This window comes from Typopeltis vanoorti, chromosome 26, assembly GCF_054136105.1.
Source record: "Typopeltis vanoorti isolate ZY-2024b chromosome 26, IOZ_Tvanoo_1.0, whole genome shotgun sequence".
Taxonomy (NCBI): domain Eukaryota; kingdom Metazoa; phylum Arthropoda; class Arachnida; order Uropygi; family Thelyphonidae; genus Typopeltis; species Typopeltis vanoorti.
In genome coordinates this window covers 25,556,691-25,584,076 of record NC_143574.1, presented here as the reverse complement: position 1 = coordinate 25,584,076, position 27,386 = coordinate 25,556,691, and the positions used below count along the sequence as shown (strand labels likewise).

Genomic DNA, 27,386 nt, shown 5'->3' with positions numbered 1-27,386 from the left:
TCTCACCCATGCTAAATTCAACTCACTTTACGCGATTTCGTGTTAAGCGATTATTTCATAAAACCAATTAATTGTATAAAGCGAGGGACACCTGTATTTAGGACTTTTTCGGATTGTTGAGGATTACTGCTTGTGTGCCAAAATGCTATATCATCCGCATAGCATGCAATTTTTATGTCATTTATTATGTAAGGATGGATATTGTTCATATAGATGAGAAATAGGAGTGGGCTTAAAACAGAACCTTGTGGGACTCCAGTCCAAGTTCGATGCATGCTGGAATAAATTCCATTAACTTTTACTTTAATTTTTCTTCCTTTCGTGAAATCTGAAATCCAAATTAACGCATTCCCCTTATTCCTGTATCGTATGCAATTTTTATTAATTTTTGTCTCCAGACACAATCATAGGCAGCTGTGAGATCCATGAATATTGCTGTCATCTTCTTTGGTGGTTTTTCTTAAAAGCCATCTATGACTGATTGGCAAAGATAAAATAATTGATCTTCTGTACTGTGTTGAGACCTGTATGCAGTTTGGTAGAAGTGAGCTTGTTGTTTTCTAAGAGCCAATTCATAAGTCTGGTATGGTATTATTCTTTCGTTTAGTTTACAGAGAGTGCTAGTCAGAGCTACTGTAGCTTTTCCAGTCACTAGGGTTTTTGTTAGGTTTTAGTAAGGGTATAATGACATGTTTTCCAGATTTTTGGTAGTTTAAATATCTTCAGAAGGCAATTTTTGGCTATTTTTCTGCATATTTTTAATCATATGTCCAAAGATAAGATCAATTCTGGGTGATTTGTCAAGGTCAATTTGACTAATTGCTGTTTCTAATTCTGTCATTGTGAGGTCCTGAGTAAAGATCTCTTCAGAAGGATAGGTTCTGGATGGTACTGTTTTGCAATTTTCCTGCACTTTTTTTTGTCTTTGTTGTATTACAGCTGACTTACATTGGAATAATGTTTGGCTAGTAAATTTGCCATCTGTTTTTTGTTGTTGCTGCTGTATTAGTTCCTGAGGAGACTGTGTTTGAAGAGTGATCAGTATCCAAAAGTGTTGTGTTGTTTAATAATTTGATGATGTTCCAGTTGTGAGTCTTTTCTTGGATCTAGTCTATTGCAGAATTCTTCCCACTTATTTTGCTTGCAGTTAGAAATTTCATCTTCTATGTTTTGAGTTAATTCTATTAACTTCTTTCTGTTGTCTTCTGTATTATTTTGTTTTAACTGTTCGCTGATAATATCTCTTTCGGTAATCATAGGATATTATGATCTTTCCAAAATGGAACCAAATTGTTTTTTCTGAGTCCTCTGGGAATTGAATTTTTTGGCTCTCAGTATGTTGTCAGTTAGTTCTAGTAGTTGCTGATCAAGTTCTTTACTAGCGGATGTGCTAGTGCAATATGTTTCTAATAGTTGTGTGTATTTAGGCCAATTTGCTTTTCTGAAGTTCCAAGATCTCTTTGTAGTTTTTTGTCTAACTGCAAATTAATGGTTGTGATAATAAATCTATGATCGCTGATGGCATTCTTTAGTATTTTCCACTGGGTAAGACTCGCAGTTTCATAATCTACTGCTGTGATGTCTGATGCTGATTCTGTGCCTGTTGTTTTTGACAAACATGTTATTTTGCTTGCTTTTTATGATCACAAGGTTTAGATAATCAATTATGTCTTCTATTTGTGCTCCTTTCCAATCTAGTTGTGGGGAGTACCAAGTTGAGTTTTTGGAATTTAGATCTCCTAGAAAGATCTTTGTATCTGACGTTGTTTGACTTAGTTATTGGAGTAGTTCTGTATTTATATCTGTGTTATCTGGGTGATATGCATCAACTATTGTAATAATGCATTTTGGTAGAAATATCTTGACTGTTTGAGCCTCTGTGTTACTATTTATACTGCTGTTTGTAGTTGATATGATTTCTTTATATTTAATGTATTTGGTCTGTGGGAGTATAGCTAGACCTCCACCAGAACAATCCAGGCTGACTGTAATTGATCTAGCATATAAAAAACAGGGCTAGCTTTGATGTAGTGTTTTTATCCTACTAGATTTGGTTTCTCCACCAGAAACCAAACCTAGTATAATGAATGGTAAAACAAATTAGTGATACTCTGGATTGTAATGTAGTTTGTCTGTTTGTACACATATATATGAATGATGACACTCTTGATGATGACATTAATATGAAAGTCAAAACATCAGCTAATAGAGCTTAATAATAAAAACTTAAGATTTAAAAGGGAATATACAGAAGCATAGCTATGAATACTTCACAACTCCATAATGTGAAACAATGGGGAGGAATAAAGAACTCAGTAGACTACAGACATTCCTCAAAGGGATACATCAAAAAGCTATTTCAGAAAGGCAGGATCAAATCATGCAGTTATGTCACCAGTAGTATGAATAAGATTTCAGATGCACCTGCAAAACAAACAAACAAACAAAAAAAAACTTATAGTGAGTGTTCAAGAACTTTTATTGGACCTATGTTTTGAGATTCCCATTCCAAAGTCTTATGGCATATTTATTATACCACTTACAATGCTGTAGCATTCCAAACACTAAAGAAAGTGCAATGAACTGCTTTAGTGAATTTAAATAAAGAGGAGTTCTGCACAGTTTGAATATTCATATCAATCACAAATATATAGTGATTTTATTTAGAGATAATTCTTAGAATTTTGGCTAGAATGATTCACTTTTTTAAAATTTGTCTTTCAGCAGATGAATGTTATTATGAATTTATTCCCCCTTTTAATCCTCTGAAAAACTATCATTTCTAAATGTAAGTTTGTTCCTCTCACAAATTATGCTTTATCATGTCACCTTTTCTTTTTAACAAGCTATTCAAATCACTTTCCCTAATGCTATCATTACCAATGAAATCCCAGGATCCTAATGCTATCCTTATCAATGAGATCCCAATATTACTTTTTTTACTCACCTCTGAACATTTTCCAGTCCTCAAAATCCAATGACCACTAACCTAAAGGTGGTCTGTGTTCAAGTCTTATACAATAATGACTTCCTTATCTCCACTTGTCAAATGTATCTTATTACTGCAGCACACTCTTTTATGTTGTTTTCACCTGTTCTGCAATATGTCATGAGTCGCGATGAGTCTTCAGACTCCTTGGAGGTGTCCCGAATAATAATAATAATGTCCCATGATTTTCGACTCCATGCTTGTTATATTGTCTTGCTGCCAAAGGAGGTTGTATACTACCTCTCATAGCAGGCACACAAAGCTTTACGTTGATCAGGTTGCAAAGTGCAAAATCTTTTCATTTTTGAACTGATTTCATTACTTTTCTGCCCACACAGTATATTACAATCATTCAGATGTGCATCAATACATCACCCTCAACTTCGCCTCATAAATATTTGAATATCTCTCTGCAAGCTGTGCACAGTATCCTTAAGACTGAATCAGTCGGAGAAAAAACCACATTATATTAAATTCATATATAATATAACATACAGCTCCAAAACTTTTTAAACAACAAAAGCATATAAAGTCTGCATGCTGATAAATAAAAAAAAAAAAGCAAAAGATAATCCTTTATGCATACCGCGTTAATTTTATAAAGGTGCACCATTCTTCACCAACTAATATTATCAGATTATTTCTATAAATACTTTTCATTAAATGTAATTCGTTCGTATCTTTGAGTGAATAATTAAATAACACTTTCTAGCAAGAAAACATTTCTACTATAATAAAAGACATCCATTATAAGCAACCCCCTATGGTTAGAAATAGAACCACCCATCCGCAGTTGGAGCTTTAAGGACATCAGCCTCTTGAAGTAGCGGTCACTGAACCTGAACTTCATGCCTTGATTATGAAAATAAATCCAGTAGAAAACAAAGCTATCTTTATAACAAGTATATTGTAATAAAACATATTCTTACTTCTGTCTTGAGATGCCATAGTCTTTTCCTGCATTCGGGAAATGACTACTTCTTCCTGAGAAGGAGAATTTGATTCGTTTACTGCAACCAGTTTGCTAGAAACCTTTCACTGATCGTCGTTAAAAATCCGTCTGCTTCCACCAGAGGTATTGTGGGAGCATAGGGCGCCATCTATTGGAAATGGTAGTACTAAATTTGTATGACTTCGGTACCTCAGACGAAGTAAGGTTAACAAGAGTGTAATGTGTCTATCTGTAGAATAGCAAAATGGGTTTTGTTATAGAGTAGCAAATAATGATTACCACCGTATTGCAAACAACTTTCGCTATTATATGTGATCGCATGTTTTATCGTCAAGAATTCTTTTGTAAGTTCGTTTTTTTTTTTTTTAGTAGAAACATAGTATTCATTTTGTTTGAATTATTGAGTATATTATTTGCATACCATGCTTGTATCCTGAAAGTAACATGCATGAAAGTTATCGGAATTATGAAGCAAGCAGAAGAAGATCAAGAGTTATTTCTCCTATCTTTTCTCCTCAAAATAATACCCCTTCAGTATAATAGCCCAGCAAATGCCTACCGAGGAGCAGTAAGTGTAATAATGTAGTAAATGTAATAAGCCTAGGCAGTCAGTGTTAGTTGGATGCGTTAAAATTTAATATGATGTGGAATCGCAAAACATTGATTTCTCGAGACAGCCTGGAAACGTTTTCCTACCTATGTTTAGTTGGTGTAATTGCAGAAAGCGTCGCCCTTTTACCTCAGAATTGGATAGAACCAACCAAAGAGATGGCGATCATGCAGGATCTCTAATCCGGAGTATTTTAATAATAAGGTGTAACACCTTTTGGCAACTCGTATATGAAAATGTGACTTCTGCATTATTTCAACCTTGGTATCACCTCTGGGTCTGGCTTCCACTGATGAGATCTCAATAAAGGTCGAAACTGGTCTGTGTAGTAACCCTTCCCATAATATAATGTATAGCATTATACATCTCCTCAAGGAGATGTGCTTTGCATTATGGGATACTAAGGCAAGTGATGTGAAGTCATACCACTTTTAATACGAGTTGCCCCAATCATGAAAATACTTCAGGCGCAAACTTTGTGTGTTTACACTTGGATAAAAGATTAAACCAAGTATATAATTTCTTGGTATCTTTAATTTATCTCTATATCACCTTTATTACCTATTGCCCTCCCCAATTTTGCATAATCTGTAAACAGTTGGATACTTCTCAATTATCCCTGTATCGTTAATGTGAGCCTCCATAGCTTAGTATAGATGAAGCCCTTTGGGTGGAAAGACCTGGGTTCGATTCCTGTCAGTGATGTGAGGAAACGCTATCTAGTCTCTTTCGACTGAGTTAGCCGGTCTCATATGGAGGTAGGGTTTTTTTTTGTCCCCCAGAACAGGCAAACCGATCTCATGAACACACGCTTCTACAGACATAGAACACCTCCAGGAATAAGGAGTAACCAACCTATTCCATAGGATTTCGGTTCCGAATACCTACATAGTAAAATGTGTAGGCCTACGCGTGAGCGTAAATTAGGATATGATAGGATCGTTAATGTACAAATGAAATGGCAAATGCTGAAATACAGTGAAATAGTTAAATGTTGATTACGGTTCAAAATATACTATCTTACCTCCCACAATGCAAAAATTTCACTATGGAAGTAAGAAACTAACCATCATTAACAAAGTACCTATCATACCTCTCCTTAAATGGATTCAATGACAAAGAACTAACAACTCCTCAGGCAACCCATTCTGCTCATTCACCATCCTTATAGGCAAAAAAAAATATCTAGATATTGCATTCTTGCTAACTAAAACTTTACTCAACTTCCAATGATAACCTGTTGCTCTGTCACCACCTGCCATGTACTGAAAAAGTTCACCTACTTCCATTCTATAAAACCTTTTAGCATTTACTGATGAATTTTCTTGAATTTTCTATCATGTCACCTTTATTCCTTTCATCTGCCAATTTTTTTCACCACAAATCTTTAATCTATCCTCATATAGAACTTTCCACAGGCCCACAACCCTCTTGTTTACTTGCCTCTGAATCCTCTCAACAACTTTCCTACCTCCAAGAAACTCAGGTGACCAAATCTGAGCACAAGTCCAGATGTGGACATATCAGAGTCTTATAAAGAGGAATAATAACTATTCTCTTCCCATTAGTCAGAATATTTTTAAACATCCAAGTGATCTTCTGAACTACTGTAAATTTTTGCACCATTACCTCTGAACTTAGTTCTCTATCAGCCATAACTCCCAGATTCCTGGCCTCATCAATTTCCAGTAATGAAACTCCATCAAGAGAATATGCAGACCCTTTCAATTCTAAGTGAATAACTACATTTTGCCACATTAAAAAAAAACCTATTATCCTTTGACCACAATGACAGCCGATTCAAATCATTCTGCAGTATCACTACATCTTTATGCACCACAGTTCTTCCCAACTTAGCATCATCAGCATATAACTGGATATCACTCTGTAAGTTGTTTTCAATATCATTAATATGCAGATTAAATAAGAATGAACCAAGAACAGAGCCTTGTAAATATCACTTGTCACTTTCTTGACCTTTGACTATGCTTCACAATTCTCTCTGATGCCTGTCTGACAACCACTTTTCTATCCATTGCACAATCTAGTATCCATTCCCATTTGCTTTAGTTTACTTAACAGATTCACATGCAGTATTCTGTCAAATTCTTTTGACAGAATACTGCATGCAAAATCCAACAATATAACAGTATAGGCATTTACTTTATCCAACTCTAGAGTTACTTTATTATAGAAACAAAGTAAATTGCTAAGGCAAGGCAAGACCTCCACTTAACAAAGCATGCTGTCCTGAAAGTATCAGATTATTTTCCACCCTATCTTGAATTCTGGCTTTAACCAACGTTTCCAAAATCTTAATCATGACTCCTGAGTTAGTAACAGGTCTCTAGTTTTCAGCTTCTGTTTTTGACCCACCTTTATGCAATGGAACTATCATACCTTCCTTTCATGTTCTTGGAACTACATCTGAGCTGAGACTTAAAAAGTCTAGTCAAGAGTAAGACCAATTCTGTGGTTCAATAAAGAAATATCTCCTAGATGAGTCTTTGACTCCATGGAGTCTTGGGTAATAATAATAATAATACCGTGAATAGGCATACTTAAATAAATTATAATACCAGAATTAACTCATGTACAATATTATTTATTAGTATAATTTTCACCTGAGTATCAAAGGCATCATCAACAATAACTAACAATTCGAAAAAGCACCACCTAAGTAGCTAATGTAAGGTAACTAAAAATGGTCATTAAATTTCCTAACTTATTAAAAATAAAATAAAAATAAATAATTAAATCTCCTGTAGTCCTAAATGGACCGTTGAGTGCCCCAACGGCTAGTAGGTGATATTCTTTGTTAGCCTCCTCCAATCATCTCGGTCTCTTGTTCTTGATGTCAGTTGAGAAAGGGAGGAATTTGTCCATTTTTTTGATGTTATCAGTCCATTTTAATCAAGGTCGGCCCGTAACCCTTGATCCCAGAATGATTCCTTCTAGTGCTTGCTTTGGAATGCCATTAGCCCTCTCCACATACCTAGCCATTTCATCTATCTTCTTCTGATGACTGTCATAATATTTTCCCTTTTTTTTCCCCGTCTATTGAATCAATCGGTTTTCGAACATTTTCATTGGTTTCGTGAGCGGTATAGGGAGTTCTCAAAAGTCTTCTGTAAGTTTTCATTTCAAAAGACAGAAGTCTCCTCTCATCTTCCCTCAAAGTCCAGGCATCACAACTATACAAGAGGATAGAATTCACCAGTTTGTCAATTAGTCTTAGTTTGGTTGTGATTGTTATTCTGTTATCTCTCCACAATGGTTTTAACTTCTGTGGGACCACAGTTGCTTTAGCAGTTCGGTGTTTAATGTCAATTTTTGAGCGACCATCTTGACTCAACGTGCTTCCTAGATAAGTGAACTTGTTTACATTCTCAATTTGTTTATTGTCAATTTGTATCTTTAAGAGTTCAATATCTGATTTTGAGGTTATCATTGTTTTTGTTTTTTGCAGGTTTATGTGTAATCCATATTTTTTTAATGTTCCAAAAACGCGATTGGTTATCTCTTGTAATTCCTTTTCACTTTCTGCCAGAAGATCAATATCGTCTGCAAAACGTAAGTTGTTTATTCTCAGTTCTCCAACTACTATTCCAATGTCATATTCAGGAAAAGCTTCATCTATGACACATTCCAGAAAACAATTAAAAAGAAGAGGGGACAAGATGCATCCTGTCTTACCCCCGTTCTGCCCGGAATGGTTCACTGCTGTCATTTTTAATTTCAATTCTCATATCAGATGAGAAATAAAGAGATTTACTAATCCTAATGATTTTATTGTCTATACCAGTGGTTCCCAAACTTTTTCGATTCTCGGCGCCCTTGTTGAATCCAGGTTTTCCCAAGGTGCCCTATGTCAAATTCTAACAAGTTCACTTTGTGAAATAGCAAATTTTTTTTTTAATTAAAGGGTTAGGGAAAAATAAATAAAATACATGTTTAAGATCACAAAAAAAAAGTAATTGAACAAATTCAACTAATTATCATTAGTGGGATGGATGAGCCTGTTGATCACCGCACATTTTCTCAAATCTTGAAATCAAACTGGACACAGCCACCCTCATTTCCTTCTCCACATTGATTTCATTGATACTTAGTTTTTATCACCGCGACCGCCGAAAATCCAGCTTTGCACAAATAAGAAGTCGCAAATCGAATTAAAATTCTCTGAGCTTTTTCATTCAGAAGGGGATATTCTTCTTTTACTGATATCCAAAATTCAATTAATTCCATGCTGCTAAATTTTGTTTTCAATGTTTTGTCGCAAGACAACTGAATAAGATTATTTTCTTCTGCAGCAGTAAATTCAGATGGAGCACTGGCATTAAATAGATCTTGAATCTATGCAACTTTATCGATATTATTTTGAAAATATTTCTCAAACCAGGTGATAAAGTGTGATAAGTGTTCTTCAAAAATGCATTTCATACCTCAAGAGAAATCAACTCCATTGGAGGTCAAAAACAGTTGCAACAAAGGGAAACATTCTTTGCCTCCCTCTTCATTCATTTTTCTTTTCCATAGTTTTAGTTTTTTTTATAAAAGCTGAAATTTTCTCAATCGACTTTAAAAGGTGCATGTTGCATCCCTGCAGGGAGAGATTCAGTGCATTCATCTTTTCAAATATATCACATAAGTATGCTAGTTTTACCAAAAAATCTTCATTCACAAAATTTTCGGTATACTTGTGGTCTTCCTCTTTAAGAAAAATATAAATTTCCTGTCCATATAAATTTTCTATACCATAATGTTCTAAAATTTTCCATGATTCCGTGCCATATTGAGTCAAAAGCTTTTTGAAGATCTAAAAAAGCTATGACAGATTATTTTGTTGAAAGTTTATTTTTCACTTGGTTAGAGTATAATAAATTTAGTTTAATCCTTTATCCAAGGGTGAGCAAACAAAGTTTGCACCTGAAAGTATCTTCAGGACTGGGATAAGGTGGTACAACACTAGGCCAACTTGTTGCAAAGGTGGAGCAAGATACCAACACTCCTGTCTCAGTATCTCCTATAATGCAAAACGCATCTCCTTGCAGATATGTCTAATGTTATGCATTAAGGGAAGGGCCACTACCCAGACTAGTTTCGACCTTTATTGAGGTAGAATGGGAGTTCATGTCTCTCATCATTGGCCTTTGGAGAATAAAGCATGCTGAGGATCAGCAGACAGTAAAAGAGGAGTATGATATAAGATAGAGTAGGATAGTAGGAGGTAAAAAGAGGCCTCAGTCAACCTGTTTAGCCTTATTGGCTAATTGGTCTGTAACATATAATCTCAATTTACCTGTTCAGAAAAAGGTTAAGCATAGACTTTTGTCTATAGTTCACATATTATTTTATCTAAAGTAATGATTTACTCCAGTATTAATGGAGGTTCTTTTTATGTTACTAGATATAATATCCTTATTTTTATTCCAGGTAAATAATTTTTTTTTTTTTTTTTTTTTTTTTTTTTTTTTTTTTTTTTTTTTTTAAAGACAAGCTGTAAATAATAGGACTTATTTAAATATTTATTTTAAATCTAAAATAACAGGACTTAAGGTCTGGTAAGTAGGAATGAATAGGAACTTACTGAGGAACTTGTATACCTGGTACCACTGGGACTTAGAATGGGGAAAAGACTGGCCCGGGAGATGCCGCTCACGAGGAGCGGCACCGCCTCGCAGTAAGCCTTCGCCTCCCGGGTTCTCAGCTCTCCCCCCTTGTTTGGAGTAAAGAAACCGTGCCAGCGAAAGCTTTGTGGCTAGGGGAGACAGAGTGGTTATTCTTTTTCCTGGGGTGGGGGGGGGTGGGGGGTTTTTTTGGGTTCTAAAGAGATATACAGGGCCTGATGCGTCCCTGTATAAGAAAGCATATTGTCGGTGGTTTGCAGTATTGATTCACAAATTTAAAGTCTCCTAGTAAGTGCCTTCCTTGTGCAAGAAATTTGGGTAAGTAGAAAAAGAAACCTTTTCTTATTCTTGCATACATTAAATTTGCGTCTCGTACCTGGGATTTTTTCCGTACTTTCCAGATGTGATATTTTAGTACATTGATTAGGAAGATAGCGAACTTTTGGGTTTTTTGAACTGGTGGCGGGAATTGTAGTCGTACGACCTCTTCTACTGTCAGCATGGGGATTCCCAATGTTGTGCTGAGTCTCCGCCAGATGCGTTGGGCTGGTGGGCAAAAATAAAAGAAGTGGTCCACCGTTTCCACGTCCCGGCAGACATCGCAGAATGGGTCGCACTGGTTAGGTGCATACCAGGATTTCACCTGTTTCACCGGGAGCCGCCCGTAGGCTATTCTCCAGGCTAGATCCCGATGAAAAGGCTGTCCCCAGCTATTTTTGATGTTTCTGAAGAGAATTTCATTATTTGTACTAAGATTGGGTGTATCACGCCTGGAAAGCTGGAAGAAATCCCAGTATACTGCTTTGGGTTTGTGTGTGAGGATTGCTATTCCTCTGTCTCTGAATGTTGTTGATCGATTTCACTACTGTACGGTACCACTTGGGCACCCCCTTGCGCGGGGTCCAGCATAGTCCGTGATCCCAAAGAGGGGGAGGAAAAGTCCTATAAAATATCTAATTAGTAGGCCAGAAATGTGGTTGGAGTTTAAGGCCTTCCGTACGGTTTTGAACGTGTTTGCTTGTAGTAAGCTTTTGTGATCGGGCAGAGCATAACCCCCTTCTTCCTGTTTGAGTTGTAGGTATTCTTTCCTTACTTCTCGTTTTCTCCCATTCCAGAAGAAATCCAGGAGTTCTTTTGATAACTTATTTTCTTGTGCCAGTGTGATGCCTGTGATATTGACAGTGTGCATCAGCATTGGGGTAACGATTGTTTTTATTACTGTCGCTTTGCCATAAAAGGAGAAGAAGGTTGGTTTGAACAGCCTTATCCTTTCCCTGCTTGTCTCCTGCAATTTTTGGATTGGTAGTGCTAGGGTGTCTGAAAAGGGCACGCCTAGTATAGTTAGGGGCTGTGTCTGTAGCGTTAAACCGTAGGGAAGTCCAGTGCTATGGAAATTTCCGAAACTTTTGATTTTGGTTTTTTGTGCGTTAACGCGAAGACCACTGACTATGCTGAACTTTTGCAGCGTGTGCAGATAGATATAGATGGACTCGGAGTCTCTGAGTGTAGCCACTACATCGTCTGCTTATGCCACTATTTTGCATTGTCTGGAGCCTTGGGGCAGTGGAATACCGTTAATTGCGGGGGTGTTATCAATTCTTTTGATTAGGGGTTCTAATACTAGGGAGAAGAGGAGGGGGTTTAGCGGGCAGCCTTGTCTAACCCCTCTCTTTATGCGGATTGGTTCTGTTAGAAACCCATTAATAGATAGTTGGGTCGTGGCTTCCGCATACATGTTTTTAATTGTACGCCGAAGTCTCGGGCCCACGCCTGTTTTTTGTAGGATGTTCTGCAAGTACCTGTGGTTGATGCTGTCAAACGCTTTCTCCAGGTCAGTGGAGAGAAGTGCCAGGGGGTATTTTTTCTCTTTGGCCAGTTTGATCAAGTCCCTTAACAAAAAGAGATTGAATTCCATAGATCTACCAGGGATCCCGTAGACCTGTGAGCTTGTTATTATTTTTTCGATACCGCCCTTAAGGTGCGTGCAGATAATTTTGCAAAAATCTTGTAGTCTACGTTGGTTAGGGAGATTGGACGCCAGTTATTCGACAAAGTCCGATCTCGGTCTTTCTTGGGGATAAAGATGGTGTGGCTCTTAACGAATTCCTCGGGGATGTTTCCCGAAGTGAGGAATTCTTAAAGATGTTTATTAACGCTGCCAATGCAAATTCCCAGATAGATCTATAGAATTCTATCCCCAGTCCGTCTGGCCCTGGGGTCTTCTTTGTTTTCATCATTCTGCACGTGGCCTTTAATTCGGCTGCAGTTATCGGCCTGTCCTGCAGGGCACTAAGATGATCGGGAAAACGTGTTGCGTCCCACTCACTGAAGTCATCCGTGCCCTGCCGGTCAGAGAAGATACCGATATACTGCTGATGAAAGTGACGGAGTATTTCGTTGGTTGAGCATAAAATCTGGCCCTTCTCCTCGATCTGGTGAATCGTTTTCTCATCATTAGCCGCCACCCGTTGTTGGTTGTAGAATGCGGTGGAAGGTGTTTCCAAATTTCTGAGATAGAGTCTCGTTCGAAAATCGAGGTCTTCGACTCTACTCTGCCGCTCTTGCTGCAGCTCTATTTCTACTTGCCTGATAAGATGTCTGCAGGGAACTCCGCTCCGTTCGTTTGTCCGGTACCAGCCGAGTTCCCTGTAGAGATCCCTCAGCCGTTTGCGTTGTTGGAAGGCCCTTTCGCGCCCGCATTTTTGGAACAGTTCCCTAGCCTGCCACTTGAAGCTCAGCCAGTTTTCCCAGTCCCAGTTGGTGTTTGTCCATCTCTCACAGAGGTTCTGTAGCTGGTTGCTAAAAAGACTGGGAAAGGTGGGAGGAAGCCTCCAAGGCCCTCTGGCTGTTTCCATAACCTCTGGGAGCGTGATTTTGAGTATGACCATTTTGTGGTCGGTTGTCATGTTGTGCACTGCAGTGTGACGTATCCTCTGAACATATTGTTCCAAGTTTTGGGACACGTACACCCTGTCTAGTCTTGTCGCTATCTGGCCGCGGCACCACGTAGTTTCTACTTTGGAGGGGTTATTCCGCCTCCAGATATCGACGAGATCAAAATTAATACAGCATCGTTTTAAAGCGTCAATGCCGCCAGTTCCGTTGTTTGGATTCCCACTAATTTTGTCTAGACGTGTGTCTTCCACACAGTTCCAGTCTCCTGCAACTATTAGGTGTTCTGCTCCCAGGAGATAGTTTTCAAGGGCAGAGAAGAGACCAGTTCTGTGGTATGGATTGTTCGGGGCGTAAACTGCAGCCAGTCGGATGGTACGGCCACCGTACTTCCAGTCCACCGTTACTAGGCGTCCTGTGGCGTCTTTTTGGACGTTGAAGAACCCCCCGCGGTTGGGGGGCGAATTAGTATCCCCACCCCTCGCGAGTGAGCGTCCCCGAAGCACCAGTAGCTGGTGACCGGATAGCTTCTCGAGAAGTTCTCCACGTCCCAGTGCTTATAGAAATGGGTTTCTTGTATCAGGAGGATATTAATTTTGTGTGTTAACATTAGCCTCCAGACAGCGCTTTGCGCAAAGGGGTTGCGTAGTCCGTTAGTGTTTAAAGTTGCGATTTTAACTTCCATGGTGGTGTTAGAATGAGGGGGGGACGTTCTGGTGTTTGTTTTATGAAGGCCGGTTCTGGTTCCTCGTCGGAGCTAGTTGCACTTTGAGCATCCGAGACAATGACGAGCCTGTCTGTAGAGTCCCTGTCTTCGTCAGAGTCCATTTCGTGGACTTGGGGTTGTGCCAATTGATCCATTACTGGGGGTAGGCTCTCTAACATTGTAACGTCATTGTCGAGGGGCTTTGCGCCTATTGTTCGACGTTGACCTGTGGTCTCTGTTTCGTCCTCCGATGACATCATGCTGCTTTCTTTCACTTTTTTCTTTTCCTGTGATTCCGTTTCTCTTGTGCGCTTTGTTGGGGCGCTGGGTGTGACCTCTTCCTCTTTCCTGCAAGCTTCATGGTTTGCCACATTGATGCTGGTGATGTTCTGTGTGTGGCGGCTTGCCTTGGGTATCTTTGGGATTTTCGTTTCCGTTGCTGCTTCCTTTTCAGCCTGTTGGCCGAGCTCCGGAAAATCGCTCCTTGATATTTTCTCAGGGTTCCCTATGGGCGTTGCCCTAATCGGTGTTATGGTCCCTCCTGTTGCTTCTGAGTGTGTCTTGTTCGGACAATTGTCCAATTTGTGGGTCAGAGCCCCACACTTAATACAGGGTTCTGTACAGCTTTCTATTTTATGCTTTGACGATTTGCAATTTCTGCATTGTATTCGAGGGCAGTCTGCCCCAAGGTGTTCCTCCGAATTACATCTAAAGCACCTTTTTTTCGCACCTGGGTAGTTCACCATTACCCTCGTTTCCTCCAAAAAAATAAAATTGGGGACTTCTTTTTTCATGTCAATCTGGATTTCAACGTCTCCTGTTTTCCATCCTTTATAGTCGGCGTGCTCAAGTGCTTTAATCTCATGGATTTCCCCCCATTGACTGAAGAATTTCTTGACTTCAGGTTCATTCTCTAGGTATTCTAGTGGAAACCTGGTTATTTTTAGCGTTTTGCGTAGGCTCCCTACTAGAAATGGTCTGATTGTTTGCCCACAACAAATGAAACCCTCTAATAATTTCTTTTTTGTTTGTTCGCTTTTGACCACTATTTGGAATCTATTGTTCCCATAAGGTATAAAACCGTATATATTTTCAGCCCCTACTGTTTCGATTAGAGCTCTCGCTAACGCCCGCTGATATACGGGCTTCGTGAGCTCGATACCTAGCGTTCTAGTTCTAGGCAAAAAATGCGACATGGTTACCGAAATTCCTGACTACTGGGTGTAGAAAGGGGATGTAAGGGAGGGCAAAATCGAGGAACGTTGGGCGTTCCTCGCCGCAAACAAAGCGATACCAGAATAGAGGGATAAAACAGCCAATAAAAAGAAAAAAAAAGGTCTTACCAAAGCTGGGGTACTACTGTGGAATCTGAGCATGGAGCTCTCTTTTTGGGCCGTTGAAACTGGATCTTCTTGAGGGGTAGACGTCTGCCTTCGGCCGGAGCTTTCTCGGGGGTCCTCGGGAACTGTCTCTGGAATCCGCTGCGTTCTGTCGATGTCAATATTGAGGTCTCTTCAGTGGGAGCCAGGCCCAAGTTGAGATACCAGGCAGAAGCATTAGCAGATCATCTCTACCTATAGGAGTTGCCAAATGGTGTGCCACCCTTTTTTAATAAATTACTCTGAATTTAGAGAAAGATGTTGAAAGTTTATTTTTCACTTGGTTAGAGTATAATAAATTTAGTTTAATCCTTTATCCAAGTGTGAGCAAACAAAGTTTGTGCCTGAAAGTATCTTCAGGACTGGGGTAAGGTGGTACAACACCAGACAACTCGTTGCAAAGGTGGAGCAAGCTACCAACACTCCTGTCTCAGTATCTCCTATAATGCAAAACACATCTCCTTGCGGATATGTCTAATGTTATGCATTAAGGGAAGGGCCACTACCCAAACTAGTTTTGACCTTTATTGAGGTCCTTCAGTGGGAGCCTATAGGTAGAGATGATCTGCTAATGCTTCTGCCTGGTATCTCAACTTGGGCCTGGCTCCCACTGAAGAGACCTCAATAAAGGTCGAAACTAGTCTGGGTAGTGGTCCTTCCCTTAATGCATAACATTAGACATATCCGCAAGGAGATGTGTTTTGCATTATAGGAGATACTGAGACAGGAGTGTTGGTAGCTTGCTCCACCTTTGCAACGAGTTGTCCTGGTGTTGTACCACCTTACCCCAGTCCTGAAGATACTTTCAGGCACAAACTTTGTTTGCTCACACTTGGATAAAGGATTAAACTAAATTTATTATACTCTAACCAAGTGAAAAATAAACTTTCAACATCTTACTCTAAATTCAGAGTAATTTATTAAAAAAGGGTGGCACACCATTTGGCAACTCCTATAGGTAGAGATGATCTGCTAATGCTTCTTTGGGCTTGGCTCCCACTGAAGAGACCTCAATAAAGGTCGAAACTAGTCTGGGTAGTGGCCCTTCCCTTAATGCATAACATTAGACATATCCGCAAGGAGATGTGTTTTGCATTATAGGAGATACTGAGACAGGAGTGTTGGTAGCTTGCTCCACCTCTGCAATGAGTTGTCCTGGTGTTGTACCACCTTACCCCAGTCCTGAAGATACTTTCAGGTGCAAACTTTGTTTGCTCACACTTGGATAAAGGATTAAACTAAATTTATTATAGATTATTTTGTTGTTATTATGTGACACCTCCAGTGAGTCCAAAGACTCATCGAGGGAAAGTGTGGCAACAGCATTGAACGATTGATCCTCTACTAACTGCGCTCAAACTTGCTTAACTTTTTGCTGAGCCATTAATAACAGAGGCTCTACCAATCGACCAACCTTTGCTGGCAAAGGTTGGTTATGTTCTATGTATTTTTCATCTAGTATGTGTATTGTAAAAATATGGTCGATTGGACTTCTGGAAACCTGCTTTGTTCATCTGATAGTCTGTTTTCTATTTTCTTTTCAATCCTTGGCAATAATATTTTTAACAGGATTTTGGTTGGATGGCTAATAAGCAGTGGTGAGCTATGGAAATTTTAACAAAATGCTCACATCGGCGAGCAGAAAAAAAAAAAAAGCCATGCTTCACACCAAAACCTTAATTAATACAGCTTGTGTACAAATTCCAATCAAAAAGTATGAGAGGACAATCAACCTCTAAAGGCCATCATTTTTAAACAAATATTTCATGATCTAAATTTATCTGTATTAATTTATCTTACATAAGAAAAACATTTTTTTAACTATCAAAATATAATAAGAATGAAATCTTTTATATTCTTTTATAAAACATTTAAAATTGGCTACTGGTTTTACCATACTGGATATTGTAACACGATTGGCTACCAGAAGGGAGAGACGTAAAGATAGCGCATTCGCTTATTTTATTTTCAAACTTGGGCACATTTGTTATAGAGTTGATACAATAATTTCAAATAATCTATACACTGCCGAATAGGCTAATTTTTATGAGTTTGTCGCTTAATGTTTCAAAAAAAAAAATTTTTTTTTTTTTGAAAAAATAAAGTAAACAAGAAGAATAAGGGGCTTGCAAATTTGAGAAAAATTTAACAAAAGGGCTCGCGTGAGCCCCTTATAGCTCACCACTGCTAATAAGGCTTATTGTTCTATAGTTGATACATTTATTGCTGTTTCCCTTTTTAGGGATAGGTACAAGGACAGAAGTCCGCCAATCAGAAGGCCAAGTCTCTGTGTTCCAAGGTGTCGATGATTATGTCATCTCCTTTGCATGTCAGTTCCATTGTAACACCATCAATTCCTGGTGATTTTTCTATTTTTGAGGAGCTAACTGCTGCAATTCTTCTTTTAATATTGGGTAATCTCCATCCTCCGAACCTCCCGGCAAAATTCCGTCCAAAATATCGTCAGTCAGTTGGGGGTCCTTTTGAAAAAGCTTGGTTGTGTAACAGTTCCATCTTCATCTTCTATGCTCCAATTAATTGCAGTAAAAGGTTTGGTTAACTTATTGATAATTTGAAAAGCACTTTTAGGATTATTTTTATTTAGGTCCTCTTCTATATTTTTGCATTCATCTAGTATCCATAAGTTTCTAGCATATTTGATTTCTTTTTTAATAATCTTGGTAATATTTTTATACTGTTCTCTATTGTCACTGCTATTAATATGAGATTTCAAATTTCTTCTTTCGTCGCATAGGTCCAAAATATTTTGGTTATCCATGATTTGTTGACTTCCCTTTTGTATCCAAGAATTTCTTCAGGTGTTTCAGTTATATTTTGTGAGAAGTATTTGGCTTTAGATTCAATATTATTATATTTTTTGAAGTTTGTGTCAAAAATTTGTATTTATATAATGTATTTATTTGGGGGGTCTTTTAATTTTTCTGTATTATATACATTTTGGAAAATTATAGAGACAACTATCGTGTTTGAGTAAAATTTTAGTTTAATATAAACTAAGATCCACTTTCGATGTTTCGATCTTTATATCAAGGTCATCTTCTGGAGCATATGCATTATATACAGAAAACAAGCTACACTACAATCTACATGGTTTGGTAAAGTTACTGACCAACCGTTACAACAATTATTGGTGTCTGACCTCTGGTGAAAAAAAAAAATAAAATAAATAAAAAATACATCAACGCTAGAATCCTATTATTATCTACTGGTTGTAAAATTACATTGGGAGCAACAACAAGTCTATGTGTGTGTGTGTATATATATATATATATATATATATATATTAACATTCCAACCAGTTGGTATGGAATGGTTTCCAATACTGGCTGAAGGTTGCCTAGAGTCCTGACATATGCTGAATGTGTGCCATCCAGATTCTTGGAATTTTCATGTCTCCATTATTGTTGATATTTGGGTGGTTTATCAGAATTTTGCAGGCCTCCTTAAATTTTCTTTCATACCAGGTTTTAGTATGGTGTAAAGAGCTTGTACTTTTCCAGTCGATTTGGTGTAAGGTGTTGAGAGCATGATCTGAGAGGCCTGCTCACCAAAATGGTTATATTTAATGTGTCTTATGTGTTCTTTCTTACGTATAGGGATTGTACGTCCCGTTTCACCAATGTACGGTAAGTTACAGGTGCAGTGGATGCAATAAACTCCAGGATGTGCCAGTGGAAGGAGAGGATCCTTAGAGGAGTTGAATATGTTTTTAAGTTTAGTAGGTGGTTTAAAGGTGGTATTGATGGTGTTGGATTCTGTTGATTTTTTCCGATAACCTTTAATGTATGGGATGGCTATGGTTTTACTGTAGTCTAGATTCCTTTTTGTTGATGTTTTATGAAGTATTTTATTGATAGTATTTTTGTTATAACCATTATTTATGAATGTGTCGCTGATAATTTTTAGTTCCTGTTTTAGAGCATGCTGGTTGGAGCAAATTGTTATAGCTCTGTTTTTAAGGGTGTTAATGACTCCATATTTTTGTGTCGGTGCTGAAGGAAGACTTGTGACCAGCATATCTAGGAATGGGAGCAAGTTCTGATTTTCAATTTCGATGGTAAATTGTATGCGTTCATGTTGTTTGTTCAGGTGGCTAAGGAATGTGGTTAGCGTTTGTCTCCCATGCAGCCAGATAACGAACACATCATCAACGTATCTAAGCCACACTGTAGGTTTTAGAGTGGTGGAATCGAGAGCACTTTGTTCAAAAGTTTCCATATAGAAGTTAGCGATTGGGGGGGGGATAGTGGTGAGCCCATGGCTGTACCTTCTTTTTGTAGGTAAAATTTATTTTGCCACACAAGGTAACCAGACCGTAGTACGTGGGCAGAGAGGGCCGAAATTTGTAACGGTTGGTCAGTAACTTTAACAAACCATGTAGATTGTAGTGTAGCTTGTTTTCTGTATATAGTGCATATGCTCCAGAAGATGACCTTGACTTGATCCATAATTTTTCAAAATGTATTCGGATCACCGTGTAAGCCTAAAAGAAAGGTTTCTGTATTATATCTTTTATGAGTTGATTTTGTAGATAATATTTCCCTAATTTTCATATTCACAGTTGTGGTGACCATATTGTGGTCACTGCCAATGTCGGCTCCAGGAAATATATGGTGTCCCGAAAGTACACAAACAAAATGTGCTGCTTCGACCTATTGTGATAATTAGATAGCCTTAATTACCACTTAGCCAAGAAATTAGCATCGACACTCAAGGAGTTGGTAAGTCATTCCTCCTCCTACATAAAGAACACACAACACTTTATAAACAAAATTAAAAACATAACACTCGAAAAAGATGATTTATTAGTCAGTTTCGACGTTTCTGCCCTTTTCACAAATGTCCCAATCAATGACACAATCCTTCTACTACGGAACAAATTTCCACCCGACATTATGGCAGAATATATATATATACATACGTAGACTTGTTGTTGCTCTCAGTGTAATTTTACAACCAGTAAATATTAATAATAGGATTCTAGCATTGATGTATATTTTTATTTTTCATTTCTTATTTTATTTTGTTTTATTTATTTATTTTTTTTTTTCGCCAGAAGTCAGGCCAATAATTGTTGTAACGGTTGGTCAGTAACTTTAACAAACCATGTAGATTGTAGTGTAGCTTGTTTTCTGTATATAGTGCATATGCTCCAGAAAATGACCTTGATATAAAGGTCGAAACATCAAAAGTGGATCTTAGTTTATATTAAAAGTTTTACTCAAACATGGTAGTTGCCTCCATAATTTTCCAAAATGTATTTGGATCACCTTGTAAGCCGAAAAGAAAGGTTTCTGTATTATATCTTTTACAAGTTGATTTTGTAGGTAACATTTCCCTCATTTTCACAGTTGTGATGACCATATTGTGGTCACTGCCAATGTCGACTCCAGGAAATGATCAGGTTCTTGTGAGGTTGATGGAGTTTTTGAATTTGGTGCTTACAAGGATAAAGTCGGTTTGGGTGTGTGTTTTACCATCAAGGAAAGTCCATAATCCATCTTCTGGAAGGTTTATGGGGAAATAGGGTGGTGAGTTCATTTTGTGAGGCAAAATTGATCAATTCAAAGCCTCTTTCATTTTTCTCCCCATAGCCATACGGTCCGACAAATGGGAGAAAATTCTTACCGATGTCTGTTCCAGTTTTGGCATTCCACTCGCCCTGTACAATCAAAATTCTTTTCTGTTCGCTCTGGTGATTGTTGCATTAAGTTGACCAGAAAATTCCTCTACTTCAGAGTCCTCGTGATATGTGGTTGGGGCATAGACCTGTATGATGGTGATATTGAGTGGTTTTCCTCTTAGGCGGACTAGAGCAATTCTGCTATTGATAGGATTGAATTCCATGACAGAATTTCATGATGACTTGTGTATCAAAAACCCAACACCTTCTTTTCTGCTGCAATCACATCCAGAGTAAAGAAGCAAATGTCCTTCATCTGTTGTTAGCTCTCGTGTTTTGGGCCATCGAATTTCACAAAGTCCCATAACAGTCCATTCATATTTTTTTAATTTGTGCTGTAGTAGTTTGAGTTGACCTGATTGTAGTGGAGTCTGAATCTGGATCCAGTTTTTTCATTATTTTTGTCAGTGATAGTGGTGGTGGTAGCACCAGTTGCTAACTTCTCATTGCCACCCCTGGAGCTGCTATCAAATGGCAATGTGGACCTTGTTGAACCAGGCGGCATCCGAGCCAGCATGGTATGCTGTACATACATATATATCTACTCTATAATATAAAATGATAAGCCCTTTTTTTAACGTTTTTGTGTCAAGTTATTTGAAACGTTTTGAGACTCGGGCTACCCTGAGTGTCGAGTCATTAGAATTCAAGGAGAACCGGCCTACCAGTCTGGAACTCAGGGGTTTGGGTGTCAGGGGGATGGAACCCCCCTTTTGAGTTTTCAAAATTCGAGTCATCAGAATTCAAGGAGAACTGGCCTACCAGTCCAGAACTCGGGGGGTGGGGGTCCTATTAAAAAAAAGTTAGGAAAGATTAGCTGATTTAATAAAGTACTATCTCCCACAAATGGGATAGATGTAAACCATCAGATCTGTTTAAGTTAGGAGAGTGAAGTAAAGTTTCACATGTTTCTTTATAAAGCCATTCCATGAGGAACTGACTTTTGTGAAGGACTCTCGTTTCAACGAACTCCATGTCTAGTGTTGATGACATGTTCTGCAAGTCCAGACTGTTCAGGTTCAAAGTATTAATTATAAGACTTGTGTTCTTCTAGCTGAATAAAAGCAGATCTTCCTGTTTGTCTGAAATAAGATAACCCACAAGAGCAAGGAATCTGGTACACTCCTGGATAATTGAGATGTGGAAGCTTGTCCTTTGGAGAAGTGAGAAAGATGGAGATTTTTCTGATGGGGCAAAAGGCAACAAAAATATTTAGTGATTTTAAAACTTGCTATGTGTTCACTAATGTCTTGCACATAAGGGATAGTGATAAGAGTTATTTCTTCTGTATTTGAAGAGGTAGAGATACCAAAACTGCTCAAAGCTCTTTTGATGAAAGAATTGTTATAACCATTAGATAAAAAAGTGGAAATAATATGTTGCAATTCTTTCTGTAATAGCTCATTTGAACAACATAAAGAGTGAACCCGATGAACCAGTGTTTTAATAGTTCCAGCCTTTTGACTGGGATGGTGATGTGATTCAGTATGGATATAATGGCCTGTCTTATTCCTAAAAACTTAGAAATGTAGGTTACCATGTGGTTGGTAAAGAATAAAAAAAATCTAAAAAGGTTAACTGCTTTTTTTTACTTCTTTTTCTAGGGTGAATTGGATCCTTGGATGCAGTGCATTTAATTTAGAGAGAAACTGTTGTAATACTTACGAAGAGCCATTCCAGATAGCAAAAATATCTCATCTACATATCTGAACCAATCAGTGGGTCTAGGTGAAATGTCAAAAATATGTTGTTCAAAGTGCTTCATAAAGATAGCAGGTCTGTAAGTTGAATAGTCTCAGAGTGATAGAGACATTTTTCTCTCATATTTTCTTCTCTGTTGAATGACCACAGCCTTTCCTTTGTCAGCTTTCATAATAATTATATTATTATTATTCTTCAGTGATTTCAGTGCTTTAAATTCAGAGTAAGAGAGATTAGGATAAGGAGGCTTGGCATTAAAAGGAATTTTTGCACATTCAAAATGCATCCTGTTAGCTGTTTTTTGGGATAAGGATCGAATACCTCTATCTATGCTATCAGTGCATCAGCATAATCACAAAGTAAATCTAGAACAAAGAATGTTAATCCTGTTTACAGAATTGAGCCACATGCCAGAATACACCTTGTCGATGGTAACTGCATGCTGATGACCAGTTCTGGTTGAAATTTTTTCCACTTGGTTATACTATAAATTAAAGATACCAAGAAATTATATACTTGGTTTAATCCTTTATCGCAAACAAAGTTTGCACCTGAAGTATTTTCAGGAATACTTTAGGTGCAAAAGTGGCTGTGTTGCTCCCTGAGTACAACATAAAAGTGGATTTTTTACATTTACAAAAAATATCAAGATTCCTACATCCACCAAAACCTCCATATCACCCCATGAAAAAACTGGGCGTCTATGAGATTCATTGTTCTTGTGGCATTTGTTATGTAGGCCAGACAGGAAGGTCAGTAATCAGGCCTGTCATTCCACATAACCACTATTGGCCATCTGGTACTCTGGCAACAAACAAAAATGTCATCTATTGATTGTATGATCAGTATATGACATTGTAATTGTTTTTCAGAATAATAAAAATCAAGGCTTAATTTTACATCAAGTGTGGTCTGCTTTTATCAAAAATTTAACTGCCACGGACCTAGGATATAGCATGCGTGATACTACAGAATGCGATAGCAACATCTAGCAGTGTTCCAACACGCATACAGTAACGAGTTTACCATTTGTATTCTGGTTCATCAATTATATTTAACAGTTGTGAAGTTATCAAAAACATAATTACACTAATATGTGTAATTAATTGATAATAGGCTTTTGTTGTGTAAAACTTATGTACCACTACCCCATTGATGGAAGTCTTACAACTTGCGAAACTGTTGAGTTTTAATTGCTTATTTTTATTATTAAACTCGTTATTTGTATTATGTGCTCTTTAACTTCTCACAGAACTGCTAAACCCATAAAGAAACTTACGTTTATACATGTGTAACAGATTTTCAACACCCTTTCACAATTCAGCTTCAGACTCGCAAAAGAAATCCTCTTTCTCTTCAGTTCATTCCTTTCTTCCTTTTTTTAAATTGCTTGCCTTTCAGTTCATTTTCCCCTCTTTATGTATTTCCTGAAGACCTGCATAATTGCACTCTTCAAATCATTAAGATATTTGCTTATTTCTCATCAGTTTTCTGCTCTTCCATGGTGCACCTGAGGTTGAACATCTTGCATTTACCATTAAAAAAAAACAACTTTCAGATCTGTAAGTTTAAAAAAATTGTGTTCATACTACTTTTTGGCATTTTGGCTGATTTCTCTCTTCTATTTCTAGTAACAAGGCTTATACATTGGTCATACATAACTGGTAATTAGTTTACGGAATTAACAACGCATATAAAGTATATTAATTAAAGGTAACTTTAATAAATAACTTTAATTAATTCCGTAAACTAATTACCAGTTCTCTCTTCTATACAAACTTATTCATCTGAACCCCACCATACTAGCTTTACTAAAAATTGTGATAATTATGGATAAGTTAAACTCAGCATTCTAGTATCTCTGATTTTAATGTTGGTTTTTAATCCCACTTAACTTCCTAATATAATCTTATACATGATGAATAATAGTAAGATAGCATGCACCCTTGCTTTTCTGATTTTGCATCACATCTTCCTTTAAATCATTCAATTCTAATTGTTGACTTGCAAAGTAAACAAACTGTATAGAGTTCTCGATCATCCAACATTTCAAATGTACAAATCTTCAATTAACTGACACTTGAATGGGTTACTGTATCTGGTACAGAATCATGTAGTTTTACCTTTAGTTATCCAGTCCTTCAGTTATCTCAAAAAATTGTTTTCCCACTGTGATTAGTTAACTGAGGGATTGGTGTATTGTTTTATACACTGCTAGGAAAGAAGCTAATGGACACCATATTGTGAGGAACAAACAGCCATGGTAGCCACCTTAAGATGTAGGACCTCCTCTCGCTGTGATGACTGCAGCAATCCTAGGAGCATAATTTCCATAAGTATACAATAGTGATCAGTGGGAATTTTGGACCATATTCCTGTAGGCATGTAATGAGGTCCTGGATTGTTGTATGGCAGATCTCCCTTGACAAATTTGTAATGCTCCAGTTCATCCCACAGATGGAGGCAAGTGATGTGTGGTGATGTTCGTGTTCATAAACCATGCAGTTACAGCAGTGGCCTTTTAATGCAGTGCATTGTCTTACTGAAAGAGACAATGATCAGTGCCATAGAAACATCGCAAAGTAGGAAGCATTGATGTTCAGGTACCTCTCAGAGTTCAGAGTTTGTGGCTCTAGAAATAGAGGTCTGAGGCCAAACCAGGAAAACAGGACCATACCATCACACCGCCACCTCTGAATTTCATAGTTGGGATTATGCATTCTGGTAAGAGATGTTCACCAGGCATCTGCCACACCTATTCATCTGCTCAGTAGACAGTGTAGCGTGATTCATTGCTCCATAACATAGCTTTCCAAGCTTCCACGTCCCACTGTACATGCGCTTTGCTCTACTGAATAAGAAGCTTCATGCTGGTTCGGATAATGTGACGCTTGCATATTGTGGTTCTGCCATGGAATACCATGTTGTGAGCCTCGGTTCTGAATATTTTTGTTTCAGCCAAACTCTGCATTCAACATGTAAGTTGATGTAGTTTGATGGGCTATTAATTTGAGACTTAGCTGACCAAACTACATTAACTTACATGTTGAATGCAGAGTTTGGCTGGAATAAAAATGTTCGGAACTGAGGCTCACAACATGGGATTCCATGGCAGAACCACAATATGCAAGCCTCACATTACCCAAACCAGCATGGATATTGGATTATTCAGAAGTCCTTTTTAGTTCCATGAATGCCTTACAATCTCTGCAGCCATCTCCTCCGGTTATCTAGTCATGGCCTTTAAACAGTCTTTGTAATTATTTTTCATTATTTTAAATTTGATTATACAGTATTTTTTTAATTTAAAAATTCAGCATACAAACCTTGAATTTCATTAGTGATGTGAAAAGGTGTGTTTACTGATTGGTGCACTTGCAATTAATTTTTTAAGTGTTTGTCAAAGTAAAGGGAATTACAAATATGCACATTTGAAATAATTATTTCCAGCATGAACTAGAGTTACTTGCTACAGTATGACAGGTAATTCTCAAACTGAAAAAAATTCAGTTTAATGCTTACTCAGTGTGCTCACATTAACTAGCAAAATAATTACATAATTATTTATTAGTTTACATAATTAAATTTATTAGCTGTTTGCCACTGTGATTTGCCAAGTTGTCCAATATTATATGCTCTCCAGCTAGTGGTCTGAGGGTTTGAATCCCACCATGGGCGTGGATGGATATTTGCAAATGTCTTTAGGTAGGAGATGAATTTCATTGTTAGTGTCATACCACTGCCCTGTCTATTGGATGACTGAAGTAGGTTTTAAAAGTTCCAATTTGATCTCAAGAGCAGGATTTTTGCTCATATAAAGATAGAAACAATATTTAATAAGAATAGGAAAAAATCCTTGGCCTGCTCATCGTACTAATGTTCTATAGGTTTACAACTTTTTATAGGGAATCACATAATAAATAGCAAACTCTCAACAGCAAACAGCTAAATAGAAGGGGGGGGGCGCTGTTTATCTTTTGGATGAAGTGAAAACAAGCAATGATTGCTGTGCATAAGTATCATCTGTTGTTGCTGTGAAAATATGACATCTCAATCTTGCACACTAAACAAAGTCACTTTTTATTATAGAGATTGAGTTAAATTCAGATCATCCATGGTCTGTAAAAAAATTCTTAGCAATCAAAATGCTGCAGCGGTGATCCTTTATTTAATCGACAAGTTCCTCTCATCAACTTGTCGATTAAATAAAGGATCACCTCTGCAATCAGCATCTTAATTGCTAGAAATTTTTTTCTTAGCAATCTGTACACAAAAGCGATGTTTGATCATTGCCTTATACATTGTCTCTGTCTCCTCCTTACTTATAAGCTCCAGCTCATTATGGCAAACAGCACTATGAATGACTTTGTGCAATCAACCCAACATCTTCACCTTCTTCTGCACTTTCCTGGATTGCAGGTCCACTGATATAGTGTACATGGCCAAGAATGTTTGTCTGAGGAAATGGATTCTTGCCCGAGTTGTTCTGTGGCATCTTTTAATTGTTGTCCATCTTGTTTACCGATGTTACTGATCATTGACAATAATGTAACAGTTGTTTTGTTGCATCTTTTAGTTGTTATTTCTTCTTTTCCATGATTTGCAGATAAATTTCTACTTTGTAATCAACCTCTTGTTATGAAAGATTAGGTAGTTGTGAATGAAGCTACAGGCATGAGTAAGTATAATTTTTGAGCTACAGACTTAACAATAAAGATATCAGCATACATCATGTAAAGATTATATCTAATTTGCAGATTATTCAACTGCAAATTAGATGTAAAAAAAAAAATGTTACTGAAGACAGCAGTACAAATGAAGCC

General features: G+C 37.6%; 1 protein-coding gene across 3 annotated transcripts in view; it reads left to right on the top strand.

Moving 5' to 3' along the window:
• LOC150092421 (beta-1,4-mannosylglycolipid beta-1,3-N-acetylglucosaminyltransferase brn-like) overlaps nt 1-27,386 on the top strand; it is a 162,452-nt gene that overhangs the window by 133,374 nt on the left and 1,692 nt on the right. The window contains exon 1 of one of the 3 annotated variants that reach the window (XM_090414897.1): nt 4,152-4,285. The exons of 1 other annotated variant lie outside the window; for it this stretch is intronic. The gene's annotated coding sequence lies outside the window, so the exon portion shown is untranslated. Of the gene's footprint in view, nt 1-4,151; nt 4,286-22,564; nt 22,643-27,386 lie in introns of those variants that run through there. One more of the 3 variants, XM_090414899.1, reaches the window with a different exon arrangement.